This window comes from Mustela putorius, unplaced genomic scaffold, assembly GCF_011764305.1.
Source record: "Mustela putorius furo isolate JIRA1106 unplaced genomic scaffold, ASM1176430v1.1 tig00003942_pilon_pilon_pilon, whole genome shotgun sequence".
NCBI lineage: Eukaryota > Metazoa > Chordata > Mammalia > Carnivora > Mustelidae > Mustela > Mustela putorius.
Genome location: NW_025422087.1, coordinates 938,324 through 963,689, shown reverse-complemented (window position 1 = coordinate 963,689; position 25,366 = coordinate 938,324). Strand labels below are relative to the sequence as shown.

Genomic DNA, 25,366 nt, shown 5'->3' with positions numbered 1-25,366 from the left:
GCAACCTGCTTGCTCTTTTCTTTCCTAGACTGAAGGGGCCTGATTTCTTGCTCTGTTTCTTGTGGCATTTGCAAGTTACCCAAGCATTGATTCCCCGCCTCCAGAGTGTTTGGACATACTATTTAAATGTGGGAACGTGTGGGAGTGAGTGGAGAGTAAACAAATAAGGCAATTAAAAATATCTCCGTGAACTTCTTGGGTTGTCAAGCTGGTTTTCAGCATGTTGATTCAATTGCAGGCACACTTCTTTTACTTATTAGAGGGACTAGAGCAGGAGAGGGCTAGGGCCGGGAAAAAGTGGAGTGGGTGCTTTCTCATTAAACTCTGGGAGGACCAGTCCCTCTTGCCTCCTTTTTCGGGCCAGCTCTGCTGCAGGCCGTGTGGTTTTTGAGGCAGAGGTGACTAATAGATTTCCAAGTGTGTTGAGAAAAGAGGAAGCAGGCGGTCACTCTGTAAAGAAATAGCAAAGCAATGTTAATTGCATTTGGCGTTAATATCTCAGTCTGTTAGGAGTTATTTTGTGTCAGATTTCTCAACTCTTTGTGGAAATAATAGCCAAGACATTCATCAACTTTATCTTATGTGGTCCTTTAAAATGTGCAGCTCAGGGAATTTAACAAGTGGTTCACTAATGGAACTGTGACTGAACATTTCTTTACCCAGTTGTCTACTCTTTCCTATTAAATATTCACGTAAAACATAAACGTTCCTATCACTCAGTCTTTAACCAAACTACTATTGAGTAGTTTTCCTGAGTTTTGCGCATTTGTGCATTGTTCTAACTTGCACAAAGGGCATCCTACTTGTCTTGTCTGCTCATCTCATGCTATAATACTCGACTCAGTCCACTCTGAGTGAGAACTTCTTGATGTTACATGTAATGGATTCTGTAGTTTCTATCTTCTTCTTGTCTGCATTTTTATAATTTTTGTCTTTTTTTTTTTTTTTTTTTGGCACTTAAGTAATTTATGTTTGTCCTCCTGTTTCTGGGGCTTTTTTTTTTTTTTTTTTTTTTTTTTTGGCCTCCATGATAGCAGTCACTCCTGAATGTCACATGGGGTCATAGATAATCAGTGCTGTGGACTAAAGGAGTGTGGGAATCCCTGCTCCCACATGCCATCCCAAGTACCACATGCATTTTCAGCTCCTACTGTAGTAGTCAACTTCATAGGATTTCTTAATAATCTGGTTTTCCTCAAAATCAGCAAATTACAGATAGTCTAGACTTCTTATCAAGACATTCTACATGAAGCTCCCAACTCTTTAGCTTCCCAGAGCTTCCTCCCGGGCCCTTCTTAGTCATTTACACCTCCTATCTAGCCGTTTTTTTTTTTTTTTTTTTTTTTTTTTTTTTTTTTTTTTTTTTTTTTTAACTTCAAGAGGGCTAAGGATGAGAAGAGTATAATTTTTGTCTGTCTGGAAAATTCCATTTGGAATGAGGCCATGAAAATGCCATGTGAGCTCCCTAAATTAATTTTTCTTTCTTTTTTTTTTTTAAAGATTTTATTTATTAATTTGACAGAGAGAAATCACAAGTAGACAGAGAGGCAGCCAGAGAGAGAGAGAGAGAGAGGGAAGCAGGCTCCCTGCTGAGCAGAGAGCCCGATGCGGGACTCGATCCCAGGACCCTGAGATCATGACCTGAGCCGAAGGCAGCGGCTTAACCCACTGAGCCACCCAGGCGCCCCTAATTTTTCAATTGTAGCTGATCCACAGCTATACATGATCTTTTATAAACAACCTTTAAAAATATTCTGGATAAAATTTTAAAATTACATAAATTCTCTCCCACTCCAGTCTCGGTCTTCTGCTTAGTATTTTGAGGAGATTTAACTTGAAAATCAAGAAAAAACAAAATCCTCAACGGAGTCCAGAAGGAGCATTGACTCAGTGTCCGCCCAACCTCTGTGGCATTAACATGCACTTCAAATATAACTCTAAAAACAGGAAAGTTCTACTTGGATGGTATTTTAGTGTGTTTTGAACCAAAAGATCAAAGATTGTTGTAATTTCATTTGCTCCTTTGCAATGAATAGTTTCACATTCTAAAGGTTACCTTGTAACTCATTGAGAATAAATTGTATTCCTCAATGGTTTTCTTGTAACTCAAGGGAAACCCTTTGCAAGAACCAGTATGTTCTCATCTCAAAAAAGCCCAAGTTGGCATGTGCACACACATACTGATCAAGTCTTGGCTATTATTATGAGGATCATTAAGATTTGAATAACCAATAAAGATTTCATGAAAGACCTATAAGCCTGTAATTATATATGACCTGCTCCCTTGGTACTCTGACCTATAAAACTTGAGTTTTCTACAGAAGGATTATGTGGCTCTAGTCTCACTCCAATATGGAGGGCGAGCTGACAGCTCCATCACTCTCATCCCAATCCTCTTGGCTATATTCTTCTATGACCTTTTCCTGTGTTTATAGAGCCGTTTACATATACAAACATGATTTGTAATATGTTCTGCAGTTGATATGATATTTACCAGGGTATTTGGGGAATCATCCCCATGACTACATATGGGTTCATTGCCTGGCATTTCACAGCATATTTTCCTACAATCTATTTAACCATTTAAAAAAATGTTTTTTATTAACATATAATGTATTATTAGCCCCAGGGGTACAGATCTGTGAATCACCACGTTTACACACTTCACAGCTCTCACCAGATTTAACCATTCTTATATTGACAAGTGTTTGACTCCTCTCCCTTTTTACCCACAAAGAGCCTTTTGGAGTAACAGTTGTCTCTCGAAGCAGCCATAATTGTTCTACCAAAATTATAGTGATCTAATTGGAGCATTACTATCACAGTGCCTTGAGTATATGTAACACATGATCTGGTTTATGGATTATTATCTGTACCTCAGGTTCCTTGTTGCTGACCACCTTCATGCTATTTGATGTGTCACATAAAATTTATTAAGGCTGAAATAACCATTGGTGCAAGTGATTAAAAAATAGGAAGAAAATGTTGGAAACTGTGATTTTGTTTCTACCCTATCAATGGGCAAAATGAAAAATACATAAACCTTGGCTCTCCATTTCCTCCATTGTTGCCTTAATCTTGTATTTCTTACCTGCACAATAGCAAAGATCGCTAGCCTTGCCCCATCAACCGACTACAGTGCAACCAGGATGAGCTTCCTGAACACACATGTGAGTGATTCAGTTGCTGGCATAGTTTCTGGAACATAGGTGCTTAGCAATGTTGGCAGTGCCACTGTCCTCCTCGGACTTGTCAAGGTTCCTGTGGCTCCTGATGAAATGCCCATGTCCCCCTTTCATTCCCCTGCTCCTTGTGTTCTGGATCCAAACTGTCACCAACCTCATCTCCCATTGCATCCCTCCTCATTCTGTTTTGAATCAGAACTACTGAAGTACAGTTAATACATAGATACCTCTTGATCAGGCATACAGTTCTATAAATTAAAACTGGATTTTATTATTAGAAACTAACTGGCAGCTTTCTGCCTGCCTCCTGTATATGACAAGAGTGTCACCAAGAATTTCTGGAGATGGATGACAAAGATGGTTGCCCACAGGGTGAATGTACACTTAAAAATGATTAGGATGGTAAACTTTATATTGTGTGTATTTTACTACTATAAAAAAGAAATGCTAAAAATGTTTGAAAAGAGTATCACAAGCACTTTGTGGCTTTAGTCACATGGAGGGAAACAAAAATGTGTAGCCAGACCATATGGTTTGGAGAGCTCATTGAAGGGTCGAAAAATGAATTTGACATGCAGTTTTGTTTTGTATTAGCAATTAAATGCTAAGTTTTGTCCCTGTGACCACATAGACCACATTTCTCAGAGGGTAAAATTGTGTCATGGGCTAGACCATGCAGAATGTCATCGTCTTGTGAGACAGGTGGGGTCGCCTGTCAGCCAGTTAGCTGTGGTACATCCCTGGTGGGTCTGAGGTGGGGGGTAGGAAAAGGGATAAAGTTAGTGAAGGCAAGGAGATAGGACAGGATGGGATATATAAGAGGTCAATGAGGGGCATCTAAATAACTAGATGTTGCTATTGGAAGCTGGAATTCCTTTTTCATTCTGGAATAGGCACAGTAAAGGCAATTTCAGAAAATGTGTATGTCAGTTATGTAGGACAGATGGTAAGCAGAGACCTTTAATGTAATTTTGTAGTTTTAACCTGGGGCGTGAATCGTGACCATTATGTAACCGTTTCCCAGCATAATTTATAAGCAGAAAGGAAAGACTGATTTTTAAAAGCCCTTTGATTTTGACAATGGGAGGAATTTACCTTAAATGTAAAGACTGGAGAAATATTTCTACACATTTTTTATGTCCTCCTGTGACTGCTGTGTGATAATGCCCAAAGAAAGAAGGGTCGATTAAATTCTTTAAAGTTCCTAAGCTATTTAACAAACTAGGCATTTGTTATTCAGAATTTCCTGAATAGAGTACAAAGCATAACAAAGAGTTTCAAAGCATAACAGCTTCAGCACGTGAAACATTTACTAGGTGTGAGTTTGTCTACAGATTTTCTGAACCCCTAGGAAAAGGTTATTTGGAATGGAGAAAAATTTTAGTGATAATAAAATGCAAATAGGAAAACAATAGGGAAGTTACCCGAATTTAACCTGCAATTCAGAAAATGATGATACAGACCCCTTATCAACTTTGGTATAACATAAAGAAAAGACACCAAATCATCTTTGAAACAGAGATGAGACTTTGAAATTATGATAATTCGTTGGTGGATCCTTATACAGAAAATAACCATAACACATAGGTATTGGTGTGAAAAAAGTGGGAATTTTATACCATTTAGAGTGTCTACTTATTTTTGGCACTGCATATAAGAAATAACTAATGTTTTCTTGGGGTCATTAAACTAGTATGGAATACTGGCCAGGAACTGGGATGCATATTTAGCATGGAGGTCTGGAAATATTATCACTGAATGAGACAGAGATTTAAACTACAGCAATCTGAGACCAAATGCAACCCAACCAACAGAATCTCGTTGAAAGCTACTTAAGTCTTCTCAGTATCTGACAAGCCTAAAACAAACAAACAAAAGCCTGTGCTCTAAAATACTCCATAAGGTTTACCAGCATTTCGTTTCCTGTGTCTTAAAAATAAAACGGTAAAATGAATTCCCGCATTAACTGCCATTCTAATCCAAAATATTCTCAGATAAGGACTTTGAGTTCATTTCTTCTGAAAACCTATATGTAATCTTTTTAGTTGTGTTACAGTTCTTTTGTTGTTGGACTTCTGAGAGGTTTGGGTTTTTTTTTTTTTCCCCTCCATTTTTCAGATCATTATCGTTTGAAAATAATTATATGTGAACTACTTGTAGGCAGCCCCTTCTTTCATTTCTGTCTGACTAGCTTCTTATGTGTGGGGGCCTAATTTAAATATGTTAATGTATAAAACCACCATGGATTTGCTCAGCCATATTCTAAACTGGCATCTATCTCCTGAGAGTGACCCAGACTGCATTGTAAATGGTGAAAGAAAGCACTAGCTTTGGGTAGATTTTGCTTTAAGTGTTAAAATCAATGAAAAATAGATGTTAGATGTTTTAAAACTTTAAAGTACTATCCGATAACTTTTCCCCTTTTTGCTTATAATGCACAACTTAAATACGTCTCAAAAAAATTTATTTCCTTCTTGACATGTAAGAGATCTCTTTATGATAGAAGACAAAATTCCTGATAGCTAAGCTTCTTTCTCCCTTCTCTCCTGTGCATCTTTGTTGTCAGAGGCAGCTTTATATTTTCTGATAAAAAGTCCTTTTTTATGGGGCTAGATTGGAGTTATGAGCTTAACGGTAGCCTGTTAATAGTGTGAATTGAAATCACAGTCAACATATGGACTTCTCTGTAGAGACTGTGAGACTTCATCAGATACGAAGCCATCCATTTTCTAGTAAAAGCTTTATGCAAGAGTTGCCCACCTACTCTGTGGCGGGGGAATGCTGGGACCAGGGGCCCTGGGATAAGCTCTGCAAAGTTCCCCATTTGATGGGGGAGGGGGTAGGTGATGTGCTGAGCCTGAGAAGTGCTTTGATGGTTGTGTGCGGAAGTCTGGTGCCCAACCCTTTCCAAGAACATCCCAGCTTGTTGTGTCAGTGATCACCTGGGTGATTCCTACTATGGAGCTGATAGCTGTTGAGCAATAATTATAATTTTAATATGTGGGCAGGAAAACCGTTTGAGACTGGCTTCCCAGTGGGCAGTTTGCAAATAGGAATTAAGTAGAAGTAGGATCATTCTGAAGAGTACTTTCCCCTCCACAGGCATCTTCAGTCTCCAAGTTAAGCACTCTGGGGTCCTGGGATCTAGACGAAGGAACCAGACTGAGCCCCCACCCTTGGAAGCAAGTAGGGGATGAAGATAAGACTTGGATAGTTAGAGTGCAGTTTGCAGGACAGGGTGGCCGGCTTGCAGGAAGACAGCTCGCAGTGCGCAGTGGGGACTCTCAGAAGCGGAGCTTTACAGCCGTGGAAGCCTCAGCTTTCCAGGATGAACTGAGCCAAGTCCTGAATGATGAATAGGAACCCAGCAAGTGAGGGGGGCTGGAGGAGAGGGTCAGGCTGGCAGGCCAGAGAAAGACCTGCACCTGTCTGTCCCACTTACTGCGCTCTGTTTATTCCAGCTCCATGACAAATGTCAGAAGTCACCGGGCTCTTAGTAAACAACAGGGAAGAAGTGTAGTTTGCAGGGTTTTATGTTTCAGTAGGAAGATAGCTGCAGAACCGGCTGCACATGGGCTTAGGAATGCTCTCTCAAAGCCTAGTTGGTTGCTGCCCATTTATGGAGCTGGGAGTTTATCAGCCAAAGGTGGGGGCAAGGGGGAGGGGGTGACAGGGAGGAGTTGTTACAAAGCCAGGGAAGTAGTCACAGTCTGGAGGGAGTCCCCTGCAAGATAAACCATCACTTTGAACTTCATAAAAATAGACTCTTGCTTGCTGCCTTTTACATGTGACAATATATGCTTTTTTAATGATGTTTTTGCAGCTGTTTTACCTGAAAGGCTCATTCTAAAGATCCAGCATTCTAAAAAAAGAAAAAAAAAAGTATTTAGGCACTGATGTTTTAAAAATTGAGTCTCTAACTCTATAAAACCTCCCCGAGAGGGGAGAAAAAATACAAGTCTAAAACCAAATCAATGCAAAGGACTCCGGGGGTGATATGAACTTTGAGGGATCTGCTGTGTGCAAAGCTGGGCCTTATTCTAGGATGCCCGCTCTCTCTTCCCCTCCTGGTGCTGTGGCAGAAACAAAGCAACCCAGCAAGGGGAGTGGTCATTCACGGTGAATGTTATTTCTGTTGACCATTTTGCTTCTGACTTCCCTAAGGGAAGGAGCCCTTTTTCTCTGACTTTGCCCCCAGACAGGACTAAATGAACAGCACTCAATAAATAGATAATCAATTGAACACATTTCAGTAGAGGCTGACACGTCAGAGTCTATTGGACTTTGTGTGTGTGTGTGTGTGTGTATGTGTGTTTAGCATATGAGAGAGAGAAGATAATTTAACTAGTATGTTGTATTTCTGTCTTCTTTTTAGGAAATACCTTTCTGTTCTAACTTCATCTTTCCTGGTGGAATTTTCATACAGAGAACTTACACCCTTTAAGTAGTAGAAGATTAATTCAGATTTAGAAATTGTTTACCTTACTTACCTTTTGAGAGAGAATAAAAGACAATTTTGACTACATTCTTTTTTTTTTTCTTTGTCAGAGAAAGAAAACATGAGTGGGGATGGGGTTGTTGAGGGAGAAGCAGGCTCCCTGATAAGCAAGAAGCCTGAAGTGGGACTGGAAATCAAGTCCCAGGCCTAAGGCATACACTTCCTTAACCGACTGAGCCACCCAGGCATCCCTTTGATTGCATTCTTTAAAACACAGTCCTACCTTAGACTACCTTTTATTTCAGCTGCAACTCTTAGATTTTCACTCTGGTGAAGTTGATCATACCAATTAGGTTTTCTCTTGCCATTTTACTCTGTTCATGTTGCTCTCCTGTATTTCTTCTTTTTTCTGCCAGTGGAGACCAGCTTTCCTAAGACCCTTGAAATCAGATACCTTTTAATTATTTAATTTTGGGGAACTGTCTAAGCACAAATCCCCTGATCATGCCTATCTATCCATTTTCATCTTTGTACACCCGAGTAGCACCATTCTTAGTAAGTAAATTTCAGTGACATTTGACTAAGGGTGGTTGAGAGTCCACGACTGAAAACAGAGACTTCTGTTATAGGCTGTGGAAAAGATAAGGTGGCAACAGAAATGATACCTTCTCTAGCTGATGAAGGAGAAGATAGTGGGAAGAAGCAAAGGGAATTCATAATGTAGCGCTCCAGTGATGGAAAACGAGCACTTATTTTTGGACAAGCCTCCATTTGCTTTGAGAGGAGTGGGAGCAGGCTACCTTCTCTTCTCCTTTTTTCTAAATTGGTCAGCCTGACTTAAGAAAGAGAAATAGATTCGGGCCCATAGTTCTAAAATACTTTTTGACAGGCAAGTCAAATGTGATTATGAAAATGAAATTCATTGTTCTTTTTCTTGGACTTAGGAGTCTTGGATTTGACCTTCAGTTAAAACAGCTTCTGTGAATAAGCATCACATCAGAAGGCTCATCTCTAACAAATGCCTGTACTTTTAAGTGGTAAATATCTTCATTGCCTTCTGACAACTCATTAAAGCCAGTGTATTGGTTTTCTCTTGAGCCTCTGTGCTGGTTTTCCAACAGGTGTTCTGGGAGTTTAGGAGGCCCTTCCTTTCTTAGTTTCAGTGCGCTGGCAGATCAAGCGGACTATTTAAAGATGGCGCAAGAAGTGATGCATATGCTTTCTGGCCTCATCTTTCAAAGGGAGGGGAGGCAAAGTAGATTAGTGCTTGTGCTTTCAGCGTGCCAATAACAGAATATTGATTAAAGTATTGGCCTCTCTTATCCAAGAGTCATAGGACGAGGGTTATTATTCCTCGATTAACTAAGCTGTGTATGGTTTTGATAATCATTTTGTCAATCACTTGTCAACCTGAAAGTTGCTTCTTTGTTAACATTAGGTACTAACTAGGAATTTTTACCTACTTGTTAGCCTTGCCTTATTGGTTTTCTTTATTCCTTTGGAGGTATTTGTTAGTAGGATATACTGGTATACCACTTTCTCTTTGTGCAAGGTATAATTTACATGCAATAAAATAAGCCCTTTCTGGTGTGCAGTCTGAGTCTCAATAAATGTGTACAGTAATGTCACTGCCACTGCGCTCAATTACAGAGCAGTGCCAGCCCTCAAAAAACTCTCTCAACCCCTTTTGTAGTCCCCACCCTAGCCCTATACCCAGGCCCTACAAATGACCGGTCTGCTTTTGGACTGTATAGTTTCGCCTTTCTGAGAGGTCCTGTGGGTGGAATTATACCAGAACATGGTCTTCAGCATATCACATTTGGCATTTCACCCATGCTGTTGTATCCAGTGGCTTATTCTTTTTTAGTGTTGAGTAGTATTCCATTCTGGAAATAGGGTTTCCCATGGTTGGGGAGTTCTGGAAGCCCAGTGCCAGGGGGTTGTGAACTAGGGGCCAGGAAGTTGCTGCTCTGCAGGTAACATAATAGTTTAAGGAAGAACATGAATAAAATTTGACTGGAACAACATTGATCATAACAAGGCAAGATGATGGTGGTGCAGGAGTGAGTTGGCCTCGGGAACACTTTCTGCTAACCTTTCTGGGGAGCAGAAGGACCAGGAGCCCATACACTTGTCTTCTTTCAACCCCTTAGATCTGTGGTCTGATGGTGGCCATGAGCAGACAGCTGCCCTATTAGGGCGGAGGAGGCTCTGCAGTTAGGCCACTAGGGGGCTTTGCTTCCAGCTCCAGCCCAGCAAATCAGGGCATGCCTCCTGGCCACTCCCAGCCTCAGTGTCCTTCCCTGTAAAATGAGGATAATAAAATACATACATCAAAGGGTTTGGGAGGATTAAGTAAAACCACACAGGAAAGCCTTTAGCGTGGGGCCAAACCACATGGAGTCCTCAAATTAGCCCTTTAGCATTATTTAAAGGTATTTAATATTTGACCAGTCTTTCGACTATAGTATGTGGGCTTAAGGCTTTTCCAGTTCACCCTTCCTTCCAGAATAGGATTCTGCCATACAATAGCAGACAGTCATCCAGTCCAGCCTCTGCTGGGAATCTTTCAGGATGAGGCAAGTCTCACTTTTATGACTTCTTTAGACAGTTCTACCTTAAATGTGGCCCCTCGTGTACACTGTAACTGTATAGAATCATTATAGAGCAAAATAACCATGATTCAATCTACTAGATTAACGAAGTCTGCGTGCCTCCTGTCTAACCATTCAGATGCTAATAAGTGATTGTATTCCAGTAACATGGTCATCTGTTCATAACTGAGAAACAGTTTTTCTAACATCACCTGTGGCCTTATGTTCTCCCCTGACCCAGAGCAGCATTTACAGATTTCGTAAATTACCCCAGAATCCTTGGTGCTCCCACACTTTGCCTGAGTTCAGTCAAGAGCATTTACATGAAACACTGAAACTGACGCACTTGTCCCTTAAAACTCCAGCCCCTAAACAGTGCACTCCTTTGGGGTTTGCTGGAAGGAATCCATGTGTGAGTGTTTCTTCTGCTCCCAGAAGATGAGTTTCACTCATTTCTTTCAAAGCCATGCCACCTCGTGTTGACTGAAACTAGTCCTCCAGGCTGCGCTGGACCAAGACATATGCCTGCGGCAGAGCCCAGAAAGATCCTCCAGGTACCCGCTTGTTGTCTGAAAACACAGGTCTCTCTCTCCATGTGTACAGAGCAGGTGGGAACTGTGCTGTCCACAGAGATGTCAGAACTTTTAGGTGGGTAGAGTGCTGTGTTGATCTTGGGCATTTTTTTACCTGGGCCAACTATAGCCTTCAAGTATCCAGGAGTTCTAGCAATTACACCAGGCCTTCAGGTGCTTTGAAATTCACCTGCTTTGGAACACTTCAATGCAAGAACAAACAACAATGCAATATATCCTGGCCGCTAGTATGTATTGGTATGAAAATGGAAAATAAGTTTTCCTGAACTCCCTGCTGTTTCTGTTCCAGAGACAATTTTGAATCTGTAAAACCTGGGTGTATTTTGTATATGCTGCCTTTTTTAACCTTTTTTTTTTTTTTTTTGGTGGGGGGAGATTAGCCAGAGAAACTTACCCAAAAAGGTAATGCTGTGAAAAGTGTCTTTGCTTTTTTGGTATCTCTCTTGTTCTTGATCTGTTCGTAGTATCATTAGCTGATGCAAAATATGCATGTGGCTTGGTCATTGTTGCTGCGAATTTTAAAAGCTCACTTTATGTATTCCTTTTTTTTTTTTTTTAAATTTATTTGACAGAGAGAAATCACAAGTAGGCAGAGAGGCAGGCAGAGAGAGAGAGAGGAGGAAGCATGCTCTCCGCCGAGCAGAGAGCCCGATGCGGGACTCGATCCCGGGACCCCGAGATCATGACCTGAGCCAAAGGCAGTGGCTTAACCCACTGAGCCACCCAGGTGCCCCTCACTTTATGTATTCCTAATACGTTGTTGGATTAACCTTAAATGCATCTGAAAAGATCAGTGGAATACCCAGTACGGGGTAGTTCTATAGCAGCTATGGGTATTTCTTCCCACCCAAGCAGGTGGCCTTAGTTTTTAGCCTGGTCTCCTGGGACCCTCGTCTTTCTAGTAATGCTTCCCGGAATCAGCACTGACGTATACTTATAGGAACCATGTACACATGCTCTTGGGTTTTGATTTTCTTTCCTCTTTCTGTTTGTGTGGTTCGATAGGAATCTGTCAGTGGTAGAAGTAGCTGGGATACCTTCCAGGAGAACTCGCACGGGACGCCTCTGCCTGCCTCCCTCTCCTCGTCCTCTGCTCTAGTAACTGCAGCCAGCGCCGCGGTTCACCCGCCTCTAGCTAGAGTCCTTGTAAATAGGAGTCACAATGGACCCTTCTGCTTTTCCTTTTCTTCCTGCTTCTATAGTGTCTGTCACAACATTAATCTCACATGTGATATCTGCCCATATCAAGAAATGCTGATCAGTCATTTCTAAACAATAAGCATAAATGAGGGGGAACCCCTAAATTCTCCTTAAAACAGCCACGTCTTTATTGTTGCTAATTAAGTTGGTAGAGTGAATTCTGAAGGACAAAATTAGAATGATAATTAAAAGCAAGTTTTTCTGCCTACCATGAGTCAGAAAAGATTTAATTTAAATATTAATCAAAACTACATAATACAATGAACTTCAAAATATTGGAGTTATAATAAGAAAAGTCCCACTGTAAAAGTCAGTGTGAATAAATTAAAAGACCTGCCCCACTCTGGGATAAGAAGAAACCTGTACACACAGAGACTTACACATGCATATATACACATACGAGCATCAAAGTGATTAATCAAACAAGGAAATGCTGAAAATCGTAAGGAAATACATGAAAAAATAGCCTAGAAATCTTAAAAATAAAAGTACTAAGAGGATTTGTCGTGCCAGATATTACACATAATACAAAGGTGTAACAGTGAAAGCAAACTGGGGCTGTGCATAAACAGAGCAGTAGAATCAAGTAGAGAATACAAAACCCAATCCAAATACAGCTGGAGTTTTGGTTTGTGATTAAACTGGCATTTGAAGTGAGAAGGTAAAAGACAATTTACATAAATGGTGGGTCATTGGGGTCATTTGGGAAACAGAGGGTCATTTGGGAAAAATACTACATTGGATTCGTAATTCTTACTTTACTCTTTCCACTAAATTAATTACAAATGGATCTGAGATTTGTTTTTATTTGGTTGTTATTTTCTTAAAAAAAAGAAAGAAAGAAAAAGAAAGGAAAAAGAAAAATAACCGTAAACCTTCTGTGTTGTGAAAAGGTAATGCATTCACATGGTTCTAGTCTTTAAAACCCCAGTGAAAATTATACATCATCAAATCTCCTATCTCTGGATCTGTGCTCATCATTGCCCCCTTCCCTCTAGAGCTGTCCCTGATGTATCTTTCAGCTTTTGTTTGTATGGACACCAGCTTGTGTGATCATTCATCATCATGCCTTTCTTTTTTTACTCAAAACATTGCATTCTAGACACCTGTTCTGTCCCTTCCTTTTGTGCCCTAAAAAAAAAAAAATCCCAGGGGTCTTTCCACATTAATGCTGAGGGCCTCCTCATTCTTCTTGCAACTGTAGAGTGTTCAGTTAGGTAAATAGTTTATTTAACCAGTCCCCTATTGATGGACACTTGGGTTATTTCCAACTTCAACATTTTCCTTCAACAAATTCTGCTGCAGTGTTGGATAAATTCCCAGAAGTGGGACTTCCATGTCAAAGGGTAAATGCATTAATAATTTTGATAAGTACTGCCATTTCCCCCTTTATTTATTTATTTTTTTTAATTTCTAGGAGTTCTTTATATATTGGGGGAGGTTAGCCCGTTGTCAGTGGCATGAGTTGCAAGCATTTTACTTTTCATTGTAGTAAAAGACCAGGGTCATTCCAAACTGTTCACTGAAGGTTGGGTTCCTGGGGAAGGAGACTCAGCTGGGGTGTAGCAGAGGGATTTTTTTTTTTAAGGAGTGCCCTTGATATCAGCATCTATCAAGGGGAGTGAATGGCAGCACGAAGAAGCTGTGGCTCAGGTAAATGAATGAAACCCTAGGTCAGACAACTGGCGGGGGGCCAAAGCCAGGGTAGGAACACAGGTCCTTGTTCTTGACAAGGCACAGGTACAGGCTGCTTCTTCCAAGAAGAGCATCCTATAGAAGGCCATGGCTCAGGAGAAGTGGTTTCTAAAGAAATGAGTGAGAGTAAACAAAAGCAAAGAAGGAAGTTTTCCCTAGGAAGAAGGTATGCAAGTGAGTCTGCAGAATTGCAAGTAGCTCTGAATGGTTGAAGGTTGGGTTTGGGAAGTGTGGGAGAGAAAATTGTGGTGACATCAGTTAAGCCTTAGGTATATGTGAGTCGTGGCATTTTCAGCACAGCAGTAGTGATGTGATGACACTTGCAGTTCTGAAAGATGATTCTTGTTGCTGTTCATCTTGGTGGCTTATGAGAGAGCTGCAGATTATCCAAAGATGGCTACACCAATACGTCTTTTAAATCCCATGCTCTCATACAAAGTGTTTCTGACACTTTCCTAAATGAGCAGTGGGGACAGTGTTCCCTTCCCTTGCATCTAGATGGACCTTTGTAACAGCCTCAAGCAGTGGACACTGGGTGAATTCCAAGGATAGGTTCCCTTGGAACCCAGCCGACCTGCTGTAGGAAGCCCAGGCCACATGTGGAAACCACATGAAACGTTGTGGCCACCTGGCTCTCCAAGGCCTCAGCTACCAGCTGTGTGAGTGTGCAAACTTCAGAGGACTCCACCCCCAGTCTTCTCACCAATAGCCAGGGGCAGAGTTGCGCGATCCCTGCTGAGCCCTGCCCTGTTCTAGATCTGTGAGCAGAATCAGTGGGAGTAACCTATTAAGTCACCATAATCCCCAGAACAAGCAGTTATGCTGATTTTTATTTCAAGCAAATGAATGAATGTCCCATCAGACCAACAAGTTTCTCTTTTTTTTTTTTTTTTAAGATTTTATTCATCCATTTGACAGATGGAGATCACAAGTAGGCAGAGAGGCAGGCAGAGAGGAAGGGTGGGAAGCAGACTCCCTGCTGAGCAGAGAGCCCCATGAGGAGCTCAATCCCAGGACTCTGAGATCATGACCTGATCTGAAGGCAGAGGCTTAACTGCCTGAGCCACCCAGGCTCCTCAAGTTTCTCTATCTTCTGAGTCACGTTCCTTTGAACCAGTCACTTTTGGGGATGCAGAAGAGTTTCTTGTATGGATGATAAACTCATTGAAGAGAAACCTAGTTTCAAAGACCTTGTCACTATGAGGTTTAATGATGAGGCCCCAGGCATACTGCCCAATGCCGTGAACATGGTCTGCTCTCCCTACACTTGGTGTCTTCCCCAGCCCCAGCCTGACCATGACATTAAAACTGTTAGTCTTCTGATGACAGAGAAGTGTCAGATTTTCATGTTGTTCTATAAGTATATGCAGTTGTCAAAAGTCCTTTAACTGTACACTAAAAAGGGTGATTTTTACTGTATACAACTTACATCTTAATATAAATCTTAGTAAGTGGAGACCTATTCTAGTAATTGCTCTTAGATCGTTAAATCAGGCCTAGTGCCACATCTGTCAGAAGAGTCTTTTGTTTATATAGAACTTCTTCCTTTCTTTCCCTCTCTACCCCTTGCCCCCATACACACATCCTCTCTCTTGTCATCCCACACTTTTTTGTAATTTAGTTTTTGGGTAGGCCTGCTAAGGGTGATCCATACATCTATGCCCAAGTTTTGATTCAACAAGTAGGTCTGTGATCAGAATATCGGCTCTATACCATAGAGACTTAGGGCACATTTGACAAAACTAAACTTGGTCTCCCTCGAGACACTCAAGCTTGGAGAAGTCGTGCACGCATGTTATGTATGCATATGTGAACAGCAGCAAGGAGTTTTCTCCCACTCTGCTTTTTCATTCCTGCAAGGTTAGATGGCTCAAAGGTGTGGGGGCAGGAATGTATTTATGTATCACTGGGCTGTCAGAGCCTCATATTCCTCATTATTTCTGAGTTATAAGAATATAGTTAAAATGTTCCATGTCTGTACATTTCCTCAACCTTAAGTATGAATATTAGAGTAAATCATAAACCATAATTCAAAATGCAAACACCTTCTGTGCCCACATTTAGTATATTTATCAATTTCTTTCCCATATCTGCTCAATGACAACTGAAGGAATTGCTTTAGGATGACAGATTGTCAGCACATTGACAGATTGTGTTAGATGAATATTTTTAGTGGGAATGAATGATTTTTAGGTGAGCTTTTCTCAGAGATATAATAGGGAGAAGAACTGCTTTTCCAAGTGTCAAACTTACAGATTGTTTTTTCCTTGTTGATTGTGGTCAACCTAATTCATAGCTATTAACAAGTATTTTATAAAACAAAGAGAAAAATTGGAACTTGCTAAAAAGTCCAACATCTACTAGAATAGACACCTTAGTAAATAAGAAAGGAAATTATGTCAATCCTTTTGGCCCAAGATAGAGAAAAAATAACTTAAAATAGTCTAGAACTGTTTCTGGTTCTTTATTGTGTTTTATTACTTAGATAATGTTTAGGAAAAGGGACTGATCAAAACTTGGTAGATAGAAAGGGCATTTGTCTACAATTTACTTGTGAAATTGAACTCAGATCTGGAGATAGTATTTCCCTCACATACGTAAGAACAATGATCAGTTAATGAGATCCTGGTTTCTTATGAATACTTTATTAGTATCGGAGGCTAAATGGTGTGCTTATGATCTGGTTACTACCTGGAGGCACTAGAAATCTCTCAGTAAGAAAGTTGTATGTTGCCTTCTGCCTCTGAACATTTGGGACCATCTCTTTACTGTATGAGCCCCGAGGACTTGATATAGGAGAGCGGGATCCATTTTAAATCACTTTCAGGATGTGGAATGCCCACACTGGCTCCCAGGGGATAAAATGAGTCAAGGACCTTGCAGGGAGGAGCTGTTCTCCAGCTGGGAGAATAGGCCTATCTTCCTAGATGACTGTGTCTTCCTTAATCTTCAGCACTGGCTAATTGGATAGATTTCTTCATACTCACTTTGAATGGCCATTGTACCACACAACAACCTGGCCTGCCTTAACTTGATTCCTTTTAAACTGGGAATATTTTCAAGGAGAAATCTTTAAAGATGTGGAGCTGGGGGATGGAGATATATATATATATATATATATATATATATATATATATAAAATATATATTTTATAATATATAACTATATATTTAACTATATATTTAAATATATATAATTATATATATTATATAAATAAAATATAAATATATAATTAATGAAGAAAGTAAACCTTATTATAAAAGAAAGCAGTTTTAATTTTTCTCTGAAAAATAATTAACAGTTGTTATGGGACCATGAGTCCTTCAAGGGCATACAGACAGTACAGTTTCCTTGGTGTGATCATTAGTGGAGTTTTTTCAGCTGAATCCACAAATGTCCTGTGGGAAGGTAAATCTGGTTACACAGAACGCTAGCCCTAGGTGACTGAGCTGTACCCATGAGATTTCAGGTCTCCCTTGTACCTGTCCCCAAACCGTCTGGAACCTCACCTGGCTGTCAAAGCAGGAGGTTTTTTCCTCCTCCTAATGGGAAGAGGCCCCAGGGCATTATTACCACAATCAGCTGCAGGGATGAAAGGCCCAGCATGGTAATGTAAATAATGATGATAGTAATAAATCCAAAAAGAATACAAAAATAAGATTACTAAAAAATACTTACAGATACGAGTGCCTATTCACAGCTTCACTTCTGACCCTAAAAAGGTGGCCGCTGGACAAGTTCTGCCCTTGGCCTCAGCTGGTGTCAAATCCTTTTGGGGGTGAAGAGTAATGTGGGTGGAAAGCATTTTGAAATTTGATTTGCAGTTACTGGGCCACTGTAAGTCTGTATATAAAAATCTGATTACCGAACACGTTTAATGACCAAGAGAAAGCTTTGTTGAGATAAATAGTAACTGTTCTATACCACATAAACCCAAATGCAAATATATGGGCAATTAAAACAGGTGAGAAGAACAAACCCAATATATTCATATTTATATTTGAGTCAGTAAATGTATAGATGATTTTTTCTACGTGTTTTATAGATTCTTTTAAACGTTCTAAAATGGTATGTTGATTTTCTATGCAGAAGATGTCAATTTATACACATGTGAGTAGATGCTATAATGGCAGGGCTTAGGAAAAAGACAACTAGAAGTTAGAGTTGACATACATATTAAAAAGCAAATCACCTGAAAAACTCGTAGAAACGAAAGGCCATTGCAACAGAAGTCAGCATATTATGGGAAGAGCATCACTTAGGGAATCTTGCATTTTTATAATACCTTTTGCTGTCAGTGGGAATATTTACTACAAATAGTCCTCCCTGAAAGATAAAGAATAAGTAGTTTTCCAAAATGGCACCCTGCTTAGCAGGGCTTTGTGAACTCTCTCTTCAGTAATCTTAGCAGACCCCAGGTAGTTCCTACTGCTGCATGAGTTGAGATCCGAACACACGCAGATAATAACACAAACTTACCATGACACAGGACAAACAAAACAGCACTGATGTAAACTCTGTTTCAGCCACAAATTTTGTAGTTCACTCTCTGAGCTTCAGGCACAGGACTCTTCAGATACAGACACTGTACCTGAAATAGCTTAGCTCCCATTACAGTCAGACGGGTTGTATTTTATTGAGTTCTTCTATATGAATTTGTTCCTTTTCGGTTTAAAAATATGTACTGAAAAATGTATACTTGAATGGGAATTGACCATCATAACTGGCATGTTTCTTTAATCCAAATAAGGCTTTGCATTAACTAACTTGATGGAAACTATTTCATCTGCAACTGTAGAGACTATTCTATCAAGAACATGTGCACTTTTTTTTTTTTTTAGGAATTTTTTGATGTATAGATTGCCTTATTACCATAGGTTTTATTCAATTTAAGTTAATTTTCTACTGTATCTTTAAAATTTGAAGGGACCAAGTTAGTTTTATTTGATGGCATGACTATTTATGGATGCAATTTCCAAGGGCTATTTATTGTCTGTCTTAGTGCCATTCATTATGGCACATTTTTGAAGTGTGAAGGTTTTGCTCAACATTCCGTGCTGCATTTATAAAAAATTAAAGGTCTTGATACTTGAGTACATTCAAAAGGGGAAAACAGTGTAAAATTGACAAACTGATCCTGTTGAAATGCAAATGGTTATTCATGGGAAGGGTATCCTGGTAAATCTGACCCACATAGAGATGAGTGAGCCGTAGATGCTTAATTTATGCAGTTTGGATCTATATCCAATAGTAACAAATCCCTTTTTGTGTACCATGGTTAATTTCATTTCAAGAATTCTTTAGCACCTGTGTTATTTTCCGTACCTTCAGCCCAAGCTGGTTTCACGCTTGATAATCTCCAGACAAACATTACTATTGGCCACCATGTGTCGTGGACCACACTTCCAGACTAATCTCCAACCATGTTTTTTCTATAGTAGTTATTCTCCTCTGAAGACACCTAGAGCAGAATGATCAGCAGTTCACAAAACTCGGAAACTCCCTCAGGGCAACATCTATTATTTGTGAAAAATGTCACCTGGTTCTCTAAGAACTTCAGCTTTCTGTGGATGTTCCAGGGTGAGGCAGAGGAACATGGTGGGAGGGATCTACATTTGGTGTTTCGGTGCACACAGCCGCAAAGCAGTCATGTACTTCAGTGTGACTCTTGTCTTCCTGGTCCACAGAAGGTAAAGGTTTCTCTTTATACATTTTTTTAAAAAAACGGATTATCCTGTCCTCTGTGGAGAAAGTATTTCACACAGTTTTAAATGCTTAGAAAATAATGTTCGATTTCTGTGTGTTAAAGACACTGGAAGGGGTTATTGTGAAGGCTAGTCTGTAGAAGGGAAAGGCTGGGAGGCATGACTTCCAACTCAAACTACAGTTGTGTAATCTCTCTGTCCTTCGGTGTCCTGGTTAGAAAATGGGACTTAACCAACCTCTTAGCATAGTTGTGGTAGTTCATTTGTAATAGCAAATGAGCTCTTAACAGAGTCTGAGGACCTAACACCCACCCCTCCTACACAGTCATTTCAGTGCTTGATTATGCTGGGTATGATGGACGTTCATCACTTAAAAATAATTTTCTACCAGTCTGCCCCCTTGGAGGGTAGATGTGGACAAATGGGAGCCTGCATACAGGAATCCATGTGAGTTGCTCCCAACCACAACCATATTCAGAAGAACAAGGGACTTTTTCTCTGAATGTATTTTTAATACATTCAACTCTCCAATTCAAGGATTTCAGCCGGTCTTACTGATGCCAGATGAAGCCACGTTAGGGCACGAGAATGTTCTTAAGTGACAAATTACCACTCTTCCTTTTGAGTGAGCTTTCTGCATGAAAACAAAATTGGACATTTCTAATAGAGCCTCTAGATCTTTAGGAAAATGGAATACATTCTCTAAAGGAAGTTAAAAAGGTGAAATACTGTCTGATGACTATACTACATGCTACAGTAATTAGAGTCACAAGAGTAGCTAACATTTACTGAGGCTTTTCATGTACCATCCACTGTTTAAGTGCTTTACCAACCCTTAATAGATGTTTATTACCGTTGTGTCCATTTTCCATGAGGAAACCAAGGCATGCACGCGTTACATAACTTGTTCATGGTCATACAATGGCCAAGCCAATATTTTAAATCGGGCATTCTGATTCTGGAGAACTAACTCCTATCTATACCAGATATTTCTTGATACAGGAGGAATGAGGACCAGGCATCTGCACTGATCTGGTCTGAGCAAAGTTCAGGTCTATTGTTTACTAAAGGGAAGGATAATAAAGACATTAAAAAGCACAGGTATGTGATAATAAAATCTCAAATTGGATCACTGGTCAATCCTAAGACATCAAGCAAAGGATACACTGGAAATTACCACATAGTCATTTGAATCAGGCCCTGGTGTCTAATATTATCTTTCTAGTGATTTTCAAAAATCTTCTTATGATTTAAGGTACAGCTACTCATTTTGACTTCAAAGATGTTGTGTAGAAGGTTTCTGAACACCTGGGGACACTCTATGGATTTTTTTTCCCTAAAAACTTGTCATCAGGGAGGAGATCTCTGAGCTGAGTAGCAGAGCATTTCACAAAGAATGTGTGTGTATGTGTGTGTCAATGCTAAGAAGTAGTGCCCCAGCTGTCACAGTCGCATTGTGCTTTTCCATCTCCAAGCCATGTTTGCCTGCCTTCCCATCTCCATCTATGCCAGAAAAATTTAACCCTTGCAAAATTCTCAGAAAGCAACAGCAAGAGTAACTGTAAAGTGTTACTAGTACATGATTTCAGTAGCCATAAGGGCTCATGATTCTAAGAGTTTCCATAAAAATTCCAAGTTGCCCAAATCTGTATCAATCCCAAGAAGAACCATCAAAAAAGCATCCTTCAGGGCCAATAATTGCTGAGATTTTGACTCTGGATGAAATCATACTCCCATTTATCTGTGAAACCTAATTCTGAGCCCTAATCTTGCTTGGTTTTTTGATGTCTGTCTATAGGACCTCATTGGGCTGTTGTTTTCATTAGGTACATAGAGTTACAATCAGGAAAAGGATCTGCCTTGTGGAAAGAGAACTAGTTTGTTGGAAGAGGATTTTGCCTCTCTAGGTATTCTACCTCTGGAAAATACATACTTTTGTAGGTTCATATGGAATCTGTGCTCTCTGTTCTGGGATGGCTGTGGAGCCCAGGGCATCTCTCTCTAAGACATCCTCCATGTCTGGTGGGCTGTCCAGACACGCTCACCTAGAATGTGTTAGTGTTTTGACCTGAATAAAAATCCCCTTGTTTCTCAGTTTCAAGCCAAATTCTTTAAGGCTTCGATATTGCTCCATCATTCTAATCTATTGGCCAAACACATAACTCTTGGAAGCTCATACAGGTAAACTTTATCCAGTGTTACTCTTAAAATCTACCTCCCACATCCCTGTCCGTGGGTGGGACTCTTGTGAAGATGGCAAAGAGTTCCAGAACAATCAGAGGAATTGCTTCTGGATATTCTTCCTTCCCCTTGCCAGAGTTTGGCTACTTAAAAATAAAAATTAAAATTAAAACAAAAACAAAAAACAACACTCTGAAACTTGAAGATAATTAAGTAGTTGGATGCAAACAAATGTTACTTGACTATTTAAATATTAACTGTGCAATCCACATGGTAACCTACATTAATTACAGGTTCATTATTTGGATAATAGAACTTTTGAAACTTTGCCTTGTGCTAGAGCCACTTCCCATTATTAAAAATAAGCATACATCATTTTCAAACTTGTCTTCACAAATATACACAATGAATAATTGCAGTGAAACAAAACAAGGGATCAACATGCAGTACATGAGCACAGCTTCTATGGTGGCAACTTCCCAGAGACCTTGCAGACCAGCAGCTCCTATCTCTATCCTCTCCCTCCAGAGCATCAAAGTAATTGTACTGGAGAACTTTTCCTGAAGTCAGATTGAAAACAGCACACTGAGAAGTAATAGAAAAATGTAACCACTGGAATTCTGTTATCCAGTGGGGGCCAGTTGGATTTTATTCATCAAATAGAAGGCTTAGATGCTAGATAGTAACTTAGCAATAGATAAATATGAAACTTGGATTTTTAAAATGTTATTTATTTGAGAGAGAGAGAGAGAGAGAGAAAGAACAAGGTGGGGGGCGGGGCAGAGGAAGAAGCAGACTCCCTTTTAAGTGTGGATCCTGACGCAGGCTCCATTCCAAGACCCTGAGGGTATTGCCTAAGCCAAAGTCAAATGCTTAACTGGCTGAGCCACCCAAGTGCCCCAAAGTTGGTTTGTTTTTAATTTCATCATAAAAGGACATCTCTAATCTTGCACATGGAAATTGTGTCTCCTCCAGTTGTAAGGAAGAAAAATGAAGTTGTGTTTCCCTTTCATTCTATGTTTCCCTTCAATGGTTCCTTCCTTAGTAGTAGTGCAAGTGGTTATAACCATATGGTATAAACTATTACATGAAGTGATGAGATACATGTGTGGAAAGTTGGGGAGTTGTGTTGTTTTAATGAAAACTAATTTGTATGTTTTGGAAAGACTCACAGATGAGGATTTTTTTTTTTTAAATCAATTAGGGAGACAAACCATGAGAGACTATGGACTCCAGGAAAAAAACTGAGGGTTTTAGAGGGGAGGGGGTTAGGGGAATTGGTGAGCCCAGGGATAGGTGATAAGGAGGGCCCGGATTGTATATAGAGCACTGGGTGTTATATGCAAACAATGAATCATGGAACACTGCATCAAAAACTAATGATGTCCTGCATGGTGACTAACATAACACAATAAAAGAAATTAAAAATAAAAAAATCAACTAGACAAATGAAAAATGACAAATTTTTAAAAAATCATGACTTACACTCAAATTGCCTCTCAAGTTTTCCCTTCACTTAAAAAACCCTGAAATTGGGCATTTTGTAATTGAATATTATTGATAGTTTATAATATCTAAGTGTGATGGAGAAAATGGAACTCAAACCAGGAGAGCCATTCTTGACTATGGAATCAAATTTTGGTAAAGGAATTGACATTTACATATTCAAAGTGAAATATTTATTAATCATACTTGACTACTTTTTAAATTAATTGATTTCCTATAGGCCTCCTCTAAATGAGGTGATGGGATTGTAATAGATTACTGAAATGGGCTTCATAATATAATTGAAACAGAATATGAGAATTACACTTCAGGGGTACCTGGATGGTTCAGTTGGTTAGGTATCTGACTCTTGATTTCAGCTCAGGTCGTGATTTCAGGATCATGGGATCCAGGTCCACATCGGGCTCTACACTCAGCCTGGAGTCTACTTGTCCCTCCCCCTCTACTCCTCCCCCAACTCTCTCTCTTGCTTACTCTCTCTCTAAAATAAACAAACAAATAAGATCTTTCAAAAAAACTATACTTTCGCATTTGGGGTAGAAGTAAGCATATGTCAAAGAAAATTTTTTTTCCCTTTTTAAAAAAATTATTTATTTTTTATAAACATATAATGTATTTTTATCCCCAGGGGTACAGATCTGTGAATCGCCATGTTTACACACACGTGCTATACCTCCCCAGTGTCCATAACCCCACCCCCTCTCCCAAACCCCTCCCCCCAGCAACCCTCAGTTTGTTTTGTGATATTAAGAGTCACTTATGGCTTGTCTCCCACCCAATCCCATCTTGTTTCATTCATTCTTCTCCTACCCCCTTAACCCCCATGTGGCATCTCCACTTCCTCATATCAGGGAGATCATACGATAGTTGTCTTTCTCTGATTGACTTATTTCGCTAAGCATGATACCCTCTATTTCCGTCCATGTCGTCGCAAATGGCAAGATTTCATTTCTTTTGATGGCTGCATAGTATTCCATTGTGTATATATACCACATCTTCTTGATCCATTCATCTGTAGATGGACATCTAGGTTCTTTCCATAGTTTGGCTATTGTGGACATTGCTGCTATAAACATTCGGGTAACTACGTTTGTATCAGTAGTGCAATTGCTGGGTCATAGGGTAGCTCTATTATCAACATTTTGAGGAACCTCCATGCTATTTTCCAGAGTGGTTGCACCAGCTTGCATTCCCACCAACAGTGTAGGAGGGTTCCCCTTTCTCCGCATCCTCGACAGCATCTGTCATTTCCTGACTTGTCTATTTTAGCCATTCTGACTGGTGTGAGGTGATATTTCATTGTGGTTTTGATTTGCATTTCCCTGATGCTGAGTGATATGGAGCACTTTTTCATGTGTCTGTTGGCCATCTGGATGTCTTCTTTGCAGAAATGTCTGTTCATGTCCTCTGCCCATTTCTTGATTGGATTATTTGTTCTCTGGGTGGTTGAGTTTGCTAAGTTCTTTATAGATTTTGGACACTAGCCCTTTATCTGATATGTCGTTTGCAAATATCTTCTCCCATTCTGTCAGTTGTCTTTTGGTTTTGTTAACTGTTTCCTTTGCTGTGCAAAAGCTTTTGATCTTGATGAAATCCCAATAGTTCATTTTTGCCCTTGCTTCCCTTGCCTTTGATGATGTTCCTAGGAAGATGATTCTGTGGCTGAGGTCGAAGAGGTTGCTGCCTGTGTTCTCCTCAAGGATTTTGATGGATTCCTTTCTCACATTGAGGTCCTTTATCCATTTTGAGTCTATTTTCATGTGTGGTGTAAGGAAATGGTCCAATTTCATTTTTCTGCATGTGGCTGTCCAAATTTCCCAACACCACTTCTTGAAGAGGCTCTGCTTTTTCCATTGGACATTCTTTCCTGCTTTGTAAAGATGAGTTGACCATAGAGTTGAGGGTCTATTTCTGGGCTCTCTATTCTGTTCCATTGATCTATGTGTCTGTTTTTGTGCCAGTACCATGCTGTCTTGATGATGACAGCTTTGTAATAGAGCTTGAAGTCTGGAATTGTGATGCCACCAATGTTGGCTTTCTTTTTCAATATTCCTTTGGCTATTCGAGGTCTCTTCTGGTTCCATATAAATATTAGGGTTATTTGTTCCATTTCCTTGAAAAAATGGATGGTATTTTGATGGGAATTGCATTAAATATGCAGATTGCTTTAGGTAGCATAGACATTTTCACAATATTTGTTCTTCAAATCCAGGAGCATGGAACATTTTTCCATTTCTTTGTGTCTTCCTCAATTTCTTTCATGAGTACT

At 39.9% G+C, this 25,366-nt stretch overlaps 1 protein-coding gene across 3 annotated transcripts in view; it reads left to right on the top strand.

Moving 5' to 3' along the window:
• Positions 1-25,366, top strand: part of ATP8A2 (ATPase phospholipid transporting 8A2) — a 604,668-nt gene that overhangs the window by 374,748 nt on the left and 204,554 nt on the right. The window lies entirely within an intron of this gene.